Source organism: Phallusia mammillata, chromosome 1 (genome assembly GCF_965637545.1).
Source record: "Phallusia mammillata chromosome 1, kaPhaMamm4.hap1.1, whole genome shotgun sequence".
Lineage (NCBI taxonomy): Eukaryota > Metazoa > Chordata > Ascidiacea > Phlebobranchia > Ascidiidae > Phallusia > Phallusia mammillata.
In genome coordinates this window covers 611,690-625,096 of record NC_137252.1, presented here as the reverse complement: position 1 = coordinate 625,096, position 13,407 = coordinate 611,690, and the positions used below count along the sequence as shown (strand labels likewise).

Here is a 13,407-nt window from a genome sequence, read left to right as displayed (position 1 = left end):
TATCAGCACGTTTACTTCTTTTATCAGGATAAACATCATTTCTGTTTTGTTTTTAGTCGATACAGAAACAGACGCAGCAATGAAGGGAAATTATCTAAGTAATATTTTGGTTTTGGTTTTGATGCAGTGTTCGACGGGACAAAGCAACAGTAAGTAGGTCCAACAGTAATGTACAATGTAGGTGCATTTTGTAAAACAAAAAGTGATGCTGCAAGATTACTGATCGAACATTGGAGGATGTTGCTCTTGTGCATGTTGTAATTTTTGCTCAGGTTTTGTGTAATTCAAACTAAAAGCTCAAGATGTGACATTTTAAAGGAAGGCATAGAACAAACGATTCGTTCCCAAACATAAAGGTGCAAGTGATTTGAATTATTCATGAAACAATGTTAAACATATTTCAAGCTACAACAAAACCGTGAAAGCCAAACAAAGACAAACACACCAATCTCCTGAAAACGTAAACACTTTTATTTTAAGGTTGCAGCAAGACACTAAAAGCAGTGAAGGACAGTGTGTTGATATTATCTGATGATCTTGTTGATGCAAACACTGCACAGGAGAAATGTTCTTCGCTGGGTGGAAATCTTGCAATGACTGATGACCCACAGATCAACACAACTCTCACTCAACTTATGACAGACAAATACACAAAAGGTTTCATGAATGCAAAATAATGATATTGCACACTTACACACATACTATGCCCTAACCATAGTTCTGCATAAACTTAGCTTTAAATCAACCCGTTTTACATCATTCTTGCCAATACATTAGAGAAAAACCAAGTAACTGTAACATTTTTCAGATTTAGTGCGAGTTTATATTTATTACAAACCCAACAAACTTAAGCGATACAAATACTCAACGAATCCGACTGAAGTGGGTTGGACTAGTTCAAAATCTCTCGGACATCTGTGGTATTTTGACTTGTACAAAAGGTGATAATTTTTAATACCAACTAATTGATACAAATTAGTTCTACAAACTATTGTCCAACAGCAATCCTGGAACTCATAGCCAAGAAATTTATTTCTGCAATTTTGCGAGTGGCACAAACAATGAGAGGTGGAATGTAACCATTGGAAGAAACTGTGAGGTCCAAGGTTTGCCTTTCTCTCAGCTTAGTAATTACTAACGTTCTGAAACAAAATGAGGGCACTAAAATTTTACACAAAAAGGCCAAAACGTTATATGAACTGTTCATATTGATGCCCAAAGTTACAAAAAAAGAACGCAAGGAAACAAACACACTAAGGTCTGAAAAGTCTCCAACAACAACCAATCCAAAAGTATTCAATAACGGGAAAATGCTGTTTAAATTGTTTTTTGAACCGTGTAGTTTTCCTACAATAATACTATTGCGTTACTATCTTGCTATTTATCCCGTTTTAACCAATACGTTCTTACCCTCTTCATTATTATTGTAGTCACACAAAAACCGTTTTACATGAGGTTGAAATCTGCACTGTTTTCAGGATGGCAATTCCGGTATTCCTTGTTCTCCGAAATTAACACTCCGGGGCGCCAAAAAGAAATATTTACCTATGGAAGATATACATATCCAATTTCAAGCAAGTTACGACGTGTCAGTGAAACGTATGAAACTTTTACCAAATATGAAGGATCGTTTCAGGCACCAAGTGAGCGTTTGCTTTGAAAACATACAAAGACAAAAAAAATCGATTTTGTTTTTTATATTTTTAAATTCGTAAATGTTGCTCTAGACATTAACATTCTGATTGGAGCTCGTTACAAAATTTCCTTAAATGGTTGGTATTGGAGCGACGGATCTTCGGGAAACTTTCCCGTTTCCGACGCTACAACTTGCCAGCAAGGAGCGTTGCGTTATGGGATCGGATGGGAGCAGTCAAGCATGAAGTGCAGTGGAGAACCGGCTTATTATGCTTGCCAAGTGAAGGGTGAGTTATGGTGATCAGAATTATTTAGGTCATGTAAAGGATATACAGTGCTTCATAAAACATTTCTCTAATTTTTTGATTTGTTTTTGTACTCACTGATCCAAACAACACAATAGTGTTAAAATTACAGATTATGAATGCAAAATAATGTTGATTTGTGTTATTCCTCTGCAGTCATATGCATTTTATCTTTTGATTCAAATTTAGTCACGGCTGTTGTGAAGAAATTTAAATGCAACGCATCAACTGTGGTGATCAGTTGGACTGGACTTGATCAATTCATCAAGAATAACAATCTCAATGCAAAGGTATTGTTTTATTACACAAGGTTATTTTCAATATGTCAATATGTGTGTTGTCTGTTCACAAATTTTGTATTCAGGTTGAAGTTTATGTGTTGGAAATAAACAAGACAATCGTAGCACCGTATGCAGATCAAAACACATCCATTGGAAACCTAAGCTTTGAAACAGAATATAGCATCACTGTAAGTAGTGCAAATATAATCACTGAGCAAATTAAATCGATTGAAATACAATGACCGACAGACATACCCCTTTTAACTCAAATTTGAATTTAATTTATGTTGCTTGGTGGGTTCGAGAGGCAACCATTCAAACATTTTAATTACCGAATGATGCAACCAAAATAAAACATGCCCTAGGCCAGGGGTCGCCAACCCGCGGCTCCGGAGCCGCATGCGGCTCAGGTTTTGAAATTACCAAATGTTTGAAACATTTGATTTGTGACGATTATGCCGGACACACCGCGCTTTTGAATAAAAGCAAGCTGGCGGCGCGCAAGTTGTTAAATACTGTTTTGGGTCGCTGTAGGTTTACCCGCGCAACAATACCTGTTTGAAATTGTTATGACACAAACGTGTTAAACAAATAAATATAAATTAGCGTCTGAAAAAAACAGAACATTTAACGCTACATGGGGAGATTAATTTGCTTTCACTGCTGATAAGGCTGGTACCAATGAGCCCTATAACATGCAATTAAAAAACGCTTATGAAGTTGCATTTCACTTTATATTTCATTGCGACTTTGTGGCTCCTTGGGTTTTATTTACTACGTGAAACTGGTTCGAATGGTTCTTTGAGTAGTGAAGGTTGGCGACCCCTGCCCTAGGCCTAAGCGGATTGCTTGATCTAAAGTTATCTATTTGTTTTGGAACTCTTTATAAATAACAACTTCAAACAACTTTGATATTTACAGCTCACTGCAATGCTTATGGGATGCATAAACGCCAACGTCTCAATATCCAAAACAGTAACAACTTATGAAAATCCCCCATCGAGTTGCTATCCACCAGGTAAGCCGACGCGTTTTTAATTTTGATAAACTTCATGTGTCTTAACTTATCTATGACTTTCTTAGTAAACACGACTGCGGAGACATTTCCATGCAACGCTTCAACTGTGCTTGTCAGTTGGACTGGACTTGATCAGTTCATCAACAACAACAATCTTATTGCACAGGTTTAAAACAAAGTTTGTGTTTTGTTGAATTGTTTTTGAATCCTAAACACATGCAGGTTGTGGTTCAAGTCCATGGTTCGCACCAAACAATCTCTGTTCCGTATTCTGACAATGTCACAAAAATAGAAGACCTTATTCACTCTACTTTGTATGACATTCAGGTAATAAACTTTTTTCTTCATAGCAATACATCAAAACAACCAGGACACGAAACATATTTTTTGATACATCGCAGGTCACAGTGATTGTCACTGGTTCAATCAATACAAACATCACATCCAATCTGACAGTAACAACTCCAGGTGATCATCCTCAAAGCTGTTATCCTAAAGGTAAAATTTAAACGATATGTGGCTCAATCTTGCACTTAAGTTGTGTAAAAATAAACTTATTGTTTATCACTTTTTAGTAAATATAGTTTCCAAGAAACGAGTAAAACTTTTGACAACCCGCCCATATTGTAAACCACAAAAGTAGAGTTTTCTTATTTACATTGCAGTAAACGCGACTGCTGAGACATTTCCATGTAACGCTTCAACTGTGCTTGTCAGTTGGACTGGACTTGATCGATTCATCAGCAATAACAATCTTATTGCACAGGTGAAGATAAAAGTTGTTTTGTTGTTGTCAAACAAAATCACGTTACACTTTTCTTTGCCAACATCAAAATGCAGGTTGAGATTCAGGGCCAGGATTTGAACGAAACCATCTTAGTCCCGTATCATGATAATTCCATCGCAATCCTAGATATCATTCACTCTACTTCGTATGAAATCCTGGTAAGCACAGTTCTTATAATTTGGTGCGCCCAAACACTCTTATTTTGGTATTATAGATCACAGTGATTGTTACTGGCTCCATAAACACAAACATCACATCCCATGTAACAGTAACAACTCCGGATAAACCCTCACCAAGTTGTTTACGAGATAACACGGCCAAGCCTCCAATGACTCATGGAATGATTGCTGGTCTGGTGATCGGACTGTTGCTTCTGGTACTTGTTATTGCTGGGCTTGTGATTATGTTTATACGTCGAAGACAAAGGTTTGTGTATGATTCTCTTGGCGTGTTAAAATTTACTTTGCAGCTTTAATCGATGCTATGGTTTGTCTTATATTGATATGACTCGACGCAAATTCACTTTGTAGCTTTTATCCATGTTGATTGAATGGGAGGAATAAACAGATATTAAAAGTACCATCGTGATTTCACACTCAAACGAAAGTTTTTTGAAAAGGATTTCAAGCGAAAAGTTATTGGACAAACACTCAGTTTATTCCTCCCTCTCAATCAACATGGGTAAAAGCTATAAAGTGAATTCGTGTTGAGTCATATTAATGTAAGACAAACCATTGGATTGATAATAGCACTAATTCACGTTTCTAGGCAATTTACTAAAAATCTGATACGATAAATTCAGGCAATTGAAATACAAATAGTGAGGGAAAACAATTAAAGAACCAATACGTAATGTTTAATTGCTTTTATAGAATGAGAAAAGATCAATATCCACAAGTAAACAATTTTACCGCTGCATCTCACACAGGTAAAGTTTGCAATCATTAACTGGCTTGTTTTGGAATTGTGTACATTAAATTAGCATATATACATAGCGATATACACTACTATTCGTTATACACACTTTTACGGTTTAAACAGGAAAAGTGACATACGAAAACCTATCTCCTTCTGCTGGTGTATCTAGAAACTGTAAAGTCACCAACTTGTTTGAAGTGTACAAGAAAAATGTTGAGTCAGGAATTCTGTTTGCCAACGAATTTGAGGTTAGAGTCAAAACAATGGCAAAAATCTACATGTAAAGTCAAGTTAAATAAACTACAGTAAACTAATACCTTTTATTCCATATTTTTGTTACTTCTTCTAGGAGATTGAAGAACAAAGCAAAACTAACCAGCGAACGAATGACGTGTCACAGTTGCCGCAAAATGCTGTGAGAAACAGATACAAGAATATTTTCCCTTGTAAGTATTGCAACACAAAATGTAAAGTAGTTTCATAAATGAGGTTATGCAGTTCGCTGGTGGTGGGAAAACGGGTCACTTTGTTGATTTAACTTGTGTTTGTTCAATAGACGATCATGCTCGAGTGGTTTTGCAAGGAAGCGGTGGAAACGATTACATCAACGCCGCTTATATACCGGGTTACAATAACGAGAGGAAGTTCATCGCCACTCAGGGTCCGAAGAAGGAGACAATCAACGATTTCTGGTTGATGGTTTGGCAGGAAAACTCCAACATCATCGTAATGCTAACTGGCTTGGTGGAAAACGGAAAGGTAATTATCGGCATTGACTTCGTGTTAAAAATGTCGGGTTTGAATGTATTCAAACTCAGAAACAAACAGTTATTCCCTTTTTCAACGTGTTTTACATGCAGTCAAAGTGTGAACAGTATTGGTCTGATAATGAATCCGAACTTAAGATGTCGAATTTGGAAGTTCGAACTCAACATGAAGTGACCATCGGTGGCATCGTTCAACGACAGATCGTTTTGTCTTCAACCAAGGTATGTGTAGACTTATTTAGAAAAGTGAATGTCTAACAGATATTTGTCATACTCTAACGGTATCGTATAAAGTTTTCATGCAAAATAAAACTGGCATGAAATTGGACAACAACAATAGCAGGTAGAAAGTTACACAATATTTTCTTGAGTTTTTGTAGCATTAACGAAAACAAACCTACTTTTCTAAGCATCTTGACTATCATTAGGGTTTTGTCATGCAAAATTTCATGAAGGAAATTCAATCACATGTTCACGTGTGTTTTATCCTCAGGAACAACGAACCATAACACAGTTGCAGTTTACAACTTGGCCCGATCATGGGATTCCAGTAACTACATCCAACATGATCCACCTGCGTAACATGGTCGATGATTTGCAAAACACAAATGCTCCAATCATCGTGCACTGCAGGTAAAGACTTCACAAACCCTGTTTACTTTATCATTCAAATGAAGCATATGTTTGTATGCAGTGCTGGAGTGGGACGCACAGGTACTTACATATCGATGGACACTTTGTTTCATGAACTTGACGACGAAGGATCAGTTGATGTGCCTCGAACCGTTCTGAAAATGAGAGAGAATCGAATCGACATGATTCAAAATTCGGTAAGTCTGAGAAAGGAACCCATATAACAAGTAATTCAACTTCAGCCAACACATTGGAAATTAAAATATTTTTAATATATCTCTTACAAACGTTGTGTTTCGACAGAAACAATACATGTTTGTCTACAAACTGCTTATGGAGCGCGAAAGTTTGAAGGAAACAGATAAAGATGTAACAGAACTACAGTCGATGACTTCAAGTGATTTGTAAGCAGTTATAGCTCAACAATGTGAATTAGTACATATTAGTTGGTAGTATAAACTTGGCAAATGTACGAGTAAATTTGACTGTCATTCAAACTCGTATAAGAGTTGTTGTTGTAATTCACTCATTAGCCAATGAATTAACTTGTGTTACAGTCAGCAAATGCAAGACAATGAATTTAACACGTTGTCATCGTGGAGATTTGGCGAGGAATGGCAGGAAAATCACCCACAGCTGAGAACATGTAAACGAATGAATGACAATATTTCATTTGCTCACGAATCAACGGTCATGTTATTTTTTAGACAAGAACACAGTGAAAGTTTTAGACAATAAAAGCCAAAGCATTGAACAGCTGGATGCTTCCTATATCCAGGTTAGAAGAAAAGTCACAATCTTAGTTTAAATGTGTGTTTTATTGAAGTAGATAACGAGCTTTTCCTTATATTTCATACGGTTAACTTTTCAAAAAGATGCTCTTTCTTTGTTTTTAAAACATACAGGAACATGGCTCTTCAGACCACTTCATTGCTGCAAGAAATCCTGCTCCAGGAGAAGAAGAAAACTTTTGGAAGATGATCGTGGAGAGAAGAGCTTCACTTGTCGTTGATTTGGACAACAGCATTCAAGTAAAACTAAAATGCAGCATAAAATCTGTTTCAATGCTGACTTGACATTCCTTAAAACAACATATGTTTTCAGATTTCAATGAATTCGGCTTTACAATATGAAGACATTTCGGTATCTGTATGTGATGTGAATGAAAACAAATTTCACAATCTAATAACTGTCAACATCGTGTCTGCAACCAAGGAGTTTGTAAGCAACCCAGTTGCTATGTTTTGTTGAATAATACGACAATCTCTCTGTAAATACCGTATTAAGTAGCCATGCTGATTGAAACTCTGTATCCTGTATTCAGGCTACCCAGGAATTGATGATTCTGCAAGTCAAGGGATGGAATGACGTGAAACGACCTCCGAAAGAAATGGATTTAATCAAAATCATCGAGGAAATGCAACGACTAAAAGCCAAACAGAATTGTCAGTGTGTGTTGGTAGGATGCAGGTGAAAAACATTTTAGTTTTTGTCATTAAGAAATTGCAATTGTAATATATTTCTACACATCCGCATCAATCCTAGAATCAAACTACCTATAATGCCGATTTGATGTCGGTTGAGTAAACGACTTTTTTTCTGGTAAAAACTCTCAATTTAACCGGGTCCAATCAACTTGCTTTATTAACAGTAACGGATCAACGAGAACTGGGACCTTCATCGCTCTGGTGAACATTCTCGAACGTTTGAAGACACAAAAGCGGGTGGATGTATTTCGAACTGTGAAAGACCTGAGAGATATGAGACCGAATATGGTCGACAACAAGGTGATGTTTATGTAATTAACAAAATAAGAATACTGAAGTTGGTCTCATATTGCTGACTTCTGAACAAGCAAGACCAAATTCTGTATTTATTTTTAAATGTTCTGGTTTGGGAATATAGGAATTTGTTCCTAATATTGAATACATCTTGTTACAGGAACTCTACAAATACTGCTACTCGGTCGTCATGCAATATCTGTCTGATTTCGACACTTATTCAAACTTCAAGTGAACTAAGCACCAAAGCGAATTAAAATTTTAAAAAAATAGATTTAATTAAACTCACGCAACTCCTGTCCAACACTATTTGCAAATTATTTCTTGCACTTTACCGACAGTAATTGTTAAACAACGCCGAATCGTTTTTTTTTTTCGGCATGTGTGTACGCCTTTTCGGACAGATAATAGTTGAGGGTTTTCAGACCTCTTGAGCAACAACCTATGGGACAAATTTAAATGCTGCAAGCAAACCCGAAGCTGAGACCTGAAAACCCAAACCACAAAGTAATAATCCGAATTCCGGCCCAAACCTTTTTTTTAACGAGACCCGAATCAATTAATTGTTAGTGAAATTATATCGCATCTTTATTGGATGTTTATCGTTACTGTGTAATTTATTTGGGTCTTTGTTGTACAATGATATGATTTCTGTATATTTACGCGATATCTTTAGGTTAAAGTTTACAAAATAAATTACTTTGAAAAAGCCAAATGCCGGACACATAGGTCTAAACTTTACAATCCTAAGTCAATTATTATTAAATTTAATTGTTAAAACCAGGTGAATATTTTGTTAATCTGTTACTCGAAACGAAAAAGACGTTTAATGAGAAAGTACAGTAACGCAGTTAACTTTTTATTTGCTTTTAATATGAAATTTATTGATACGTAACAAAACTCTACTTTCTTATAGTCCTTTAAATTTCTCGCTTGTTCAAATACTGTATGCTTGATGTCCAATATATTTTGAGGAAAGATTCCAACAATCTAGGGAAAGACAAAACAGACACAAACTTTACAAACGATTGCCGCGACTTTTTCCTGCTTTGCGCGTCACAAACCATTCATCATTGCAATGTTAAGGGAAATAACCTTTAGCGTAACTCGCCACATTTCCTGTATCTGCGTTAGGGTTCCTCTATTTCCCGGATTTTTTAATTCCCGGGAATCGGGAAATAATTTTTTCATTTCCCGGGAATCCCGGGATTCCCGACCGAAAAATGTGCCGATTTTTGTGTGGATAATTGAGTCGTCGCAATTGCTAAAATAAGTTTATTTTCGCTAGAGGCATCTAATTAGCCATGATTTTGTCGATTAACCCTTTGAGGGACACACTTTTTTGTGCACTGCTTTTTTTAATTCAGTCAACAAATCTTAGTTAAAATGGGTCAAAAAAAGTATTCCCCCGAAATTTTTTTTGTAATTTCTTAGTTTGTTTATTTTAGAGCATGGTACATATATGTACCAGCAACCATCTGGGGGAATTTTTTTTTGAAATTTTTTTTTTTCAATTTTGGTGCAAATCCATTATTATAGTAAAAAATGTATTCAAGGATCACTGTAAGTAAACTTTGTTAACTAACAAATACTTGTATTCTATGTATTTGATTAGTAAATACAAAACAACAAACAAAACCTAGTCAACAGCATACAAAAATGCGAGAAAACTTGTAAGTATAGAATAATGGTGCAGGTATTTCAACAATAGTTGTTGTCATTACCAGTGTAGGATTTCAGTTCAGTAAACTTAGCTTCACAACAATATAGAGATGAAAAGGAAATGCCAGTTTTGTACGAAGAAATCATAGATAGCAAATGGTAACAGGTCACAAAAAATTGAAATACAACAAAATCAAGCACAGAAACTTATTTTTTATGATAAAGTTTGAAGGATTTCCTATCCTTTGCACAACAAAGATATGTGTCACACTGGACATACTTGTTGTTGGTCCTGTTCTGAATCTTTTGACATGTGCAAAGCTTACACCTTTGTATATTGTTGATCTTGTCAATTGTATTGACTTTGCTAGATCTTTTCTTGCAAATACTAGAATTGTGGCCCTTGAAATTTGATCACATGTTCATCAACGGAAGAAAATAGGACTGATAGAAATGATGAATTAAAATGCTGTAGTACTGGCCTAATTTTACAAGCCCTTTCATACATTGGATCATTTCTCGGTTTCATATTTTCATTGTTGTTGAAGTTCAACTTGCTACAGATCTCTTCTAATCACTAGGATTTTGCTTTTTTGCTACCGTACAATCAAGCATTGAACTGGCAGCAACAATTTGGAATCTTTTAAGAGAACCTTAACATCTTCTGCATCTAAAGCAAGGTCATCTTCAGTGTCGCTAACATCAGCAAACAAAATTTCCTCCACGATGCTATATGTCAATGGAAAAACTAACTTTTTGTTCCTGTCACTTTTGTTCTGAAATGTCTTAAAATACAAATAAAAAATACTAAAAACCTTAAATGTGCTGTTTTGTAGTTCTAATTGGACTTAAAAAACAAACAACAGCATTTTTCAACAAAACCGAAAACTTTGACTTTTTTTCCCCAAATGGACAGTGGTACATATATGTACCATAACATGTATGTCCAAAATTTTTACATTTTTACTAGGGTTTTATTTTTTAAAACTAGTAATTATTGACAACCAACACATAAACAATAAAAAACGTTATCAGTCACTTGTTTTTATGTTTTTGTATACTTACCAGTAAGTGAAACAACTATGCCCTTGAGAATGACCGAAAACTGACTACTTTAAGGCACAAAAACAGCTGATCTGAAGGTGGCAAGTGCAAAAAAATCATAGAAATATAAACATTAAATCCACATTGAGAGGTTGTGTGAAAATTATATCGATCGAACAACAAATTAATTTTCTACGATGCTTCAAAGTTGTGGTACATATATGTACCAGTAACCCTCAAAGGGTTAAACTATATTTGCAATCTTGTTTGAACGTAAACAAGATTCAGAAATTACGAAAATTAAATTTGTTTGTTTCTGGCACCGCTGGGTGGCGTATTTTCGCGAAAAAAAACATCAGGGAAATAACTATTGACAAAAACTCTTTCAGCTAGTTTAGTTTGTATAATGTTGCAGGTAGAAGTATTTTAGTTTTTTTCTTGAAACAATGAATTACCACTGCACGACCCGTCAGCATATATTGAGCTGCCCTCAGATACGCAACTGCATCAGATATAAACTACAATCGTTATACAACAACCAAATTTTATGAAGGCAGAACAACAAAGTTGATTAGCAGCAGATTGCATAAAGATGAATTAGCCAGGTGGATCAAAACGTCGTGAAAAAATTTCGAGAAGCAACTAAGTATTGATTTTTCCACGAACATCGTGTATGGAGAAGTTTGGAAATTAAGAATAGTTTTACAATTTCATTTCTTGTCCTTAAACGGTCGTTTTAGTTAAATTCTGTTTTAAATCAATTTAAATTAAATGAAAATATCAAATCACGTTTACTTCTAGTTATTAGTGATTAACCACATTTAACTTCAGAAAATCGTAAAACCAAACCAAACACAACCAGAACAAGGGACGTTTCACAGTTGCCTGAAAATGCTGTGAGAAACCAAGACACATAAATTTTTCTAAATACACAAAATTAAACGGAGGTTAGACTTTCCTAAACGTAGCTTTTGGATCGAAAATTTGGTCACAAGCTAAAGTTGGAACCGGTTTTTTTACACAACGAACTTCAACTTTTGTGTTTTACTTCCGTGTTAGCCTAAAACCTGGTCCACAGTACAGGCTTTGTGCTTACAACCAAAACTGATACAAAGTTGTCTACGTTCCATTCACCTACAAGTAGCAAGCCTCACTACTAAAATAGCAACCAATGTTTTGTTGAAAGAATTACTTTATTCAGCAAAAAAGAAGTTGTTTCAAGCTGCAGACAGTGCACAATGCTTCGACCAATAAAATCTAATTAGTGCAGCTGATGACTAGATATAGGCCGTTTTGGTCACTGTAGCCATCCTGTTTTTTTAGACGTAACAGGCTATAAACCGATGTCTCACTCGTTGTATAAAGCCTTATCACTCGAACAGAACATGTTGGACATGACTTTATAGCCGTGATGTTTTTACGGTGTTGTTTTAATGATCTTGCATACCGAGATCAGTTGTTGAATTTAAATGCAAAATTCAAAAATACAAGCAGGACGGCAAACGTATAACATTTAAAACTATAAAGGGTAGAATGGAAACATATTGTTACATTTACTTTTAACGAATGTGATCAAAGCAAACCCTAAAAATTTAGTGTTGAAAAAACTGCTATGTGCAATGGGATTTTGTCAGGTTGACTATAATCATCGATTAAGCATTTCTGACTAGGAATTTCTCCATAGCGTTTTCATGCACTTACAATAACGGAGATAAACAACAGTGCGTCAGATTCAGTACCTAAGCTAACCTCGCGGAAACTGCTAGTAGACCGGATTGATTACGCTTACCGCCTCTTGCATGCTCAGTGTGTTGTTACGTTAGCCGTTGCTGCAGGTTATACAAATTTAAAAAACAAATGGAGGAAGAAAAATACAGGCAGGCATCGTTGAGTCATGCTTTGCGACGTAGCGCTCTAATGATCAAAATAACGGCGCCAAGAAGCGTAAAAAGTGACATATTTTACAGTTCTAATGTTTTCGGCAATTTCTCATCAGTGACATGAAGGTCCACATCAACCGTTTATTTAAAGTTGAGTGACGTATAAGAGGAGCTATGCAAGTGTCGCGTGAAGACGTTGTATATTGCTTTGCATAGCACATTGTCTGGAAGATTTTAAATAGAGTGTAGTACATTTTAGCTACCCTGATGTTAATTAACTTACATTGGTTGCATAGTTTAAGAACATGTCCACTTCACTTGTGTTCACTCGGTCCGTAAGAAAAGCAGTATCGCGAGAAAAGAAGGTCAAATCGGTTCAGCAGGTGACAATACATTGGCCGTTTTGGCTATAATCAGATTACAGCACTTCAAAATGTCAGGACCGGTTGAAAAGCCCACAGACTATCTCTGTACCCAAAGTTTATGTTATAATTGTAGCCTTTGAAACACAGTGTGTCTTCTACATGTGCAGCGAATTGTAATGGCAAGTAGAAAGTCACCGTATATTTGTTAATTGTGACAAACCAGACTTGATGAGTTGGCCTTACATCAGCACGATTGTGGTTATTTCCCTGATGGTTCAAGTTATAACCGCACAAACTAAATGTAAGTGTCTGTTTTACTTTTTAAAAGTGT

The 13,407-nt window shown here is 35.7% G+C and overlaps 1 long non-coding RNA gene across 1 annotated transcript; it reads right to left on the bottom strand.

The window, feature by feature from the left end:
• Nucleotides 1-9,714: 9,714 nt before the first annotated feature.
• Nucleotides 9,715-11,074, bottom strand: LOC145231230 (uncharacterized). Its single transcript, XR_013860780.1, has 2 exons — nucleotides 10,853-11,074; nucleotides 9,715-10,572 (listed from the first exon to the last, which is right to left on the bottom strand). It is a non-coding gene; the product is annotated as an uncharacterized LOC145231230 (long non-coding RNA).
• Nucleotides 11,075-13,407: the final 2,333 nt, after the last annotated feature.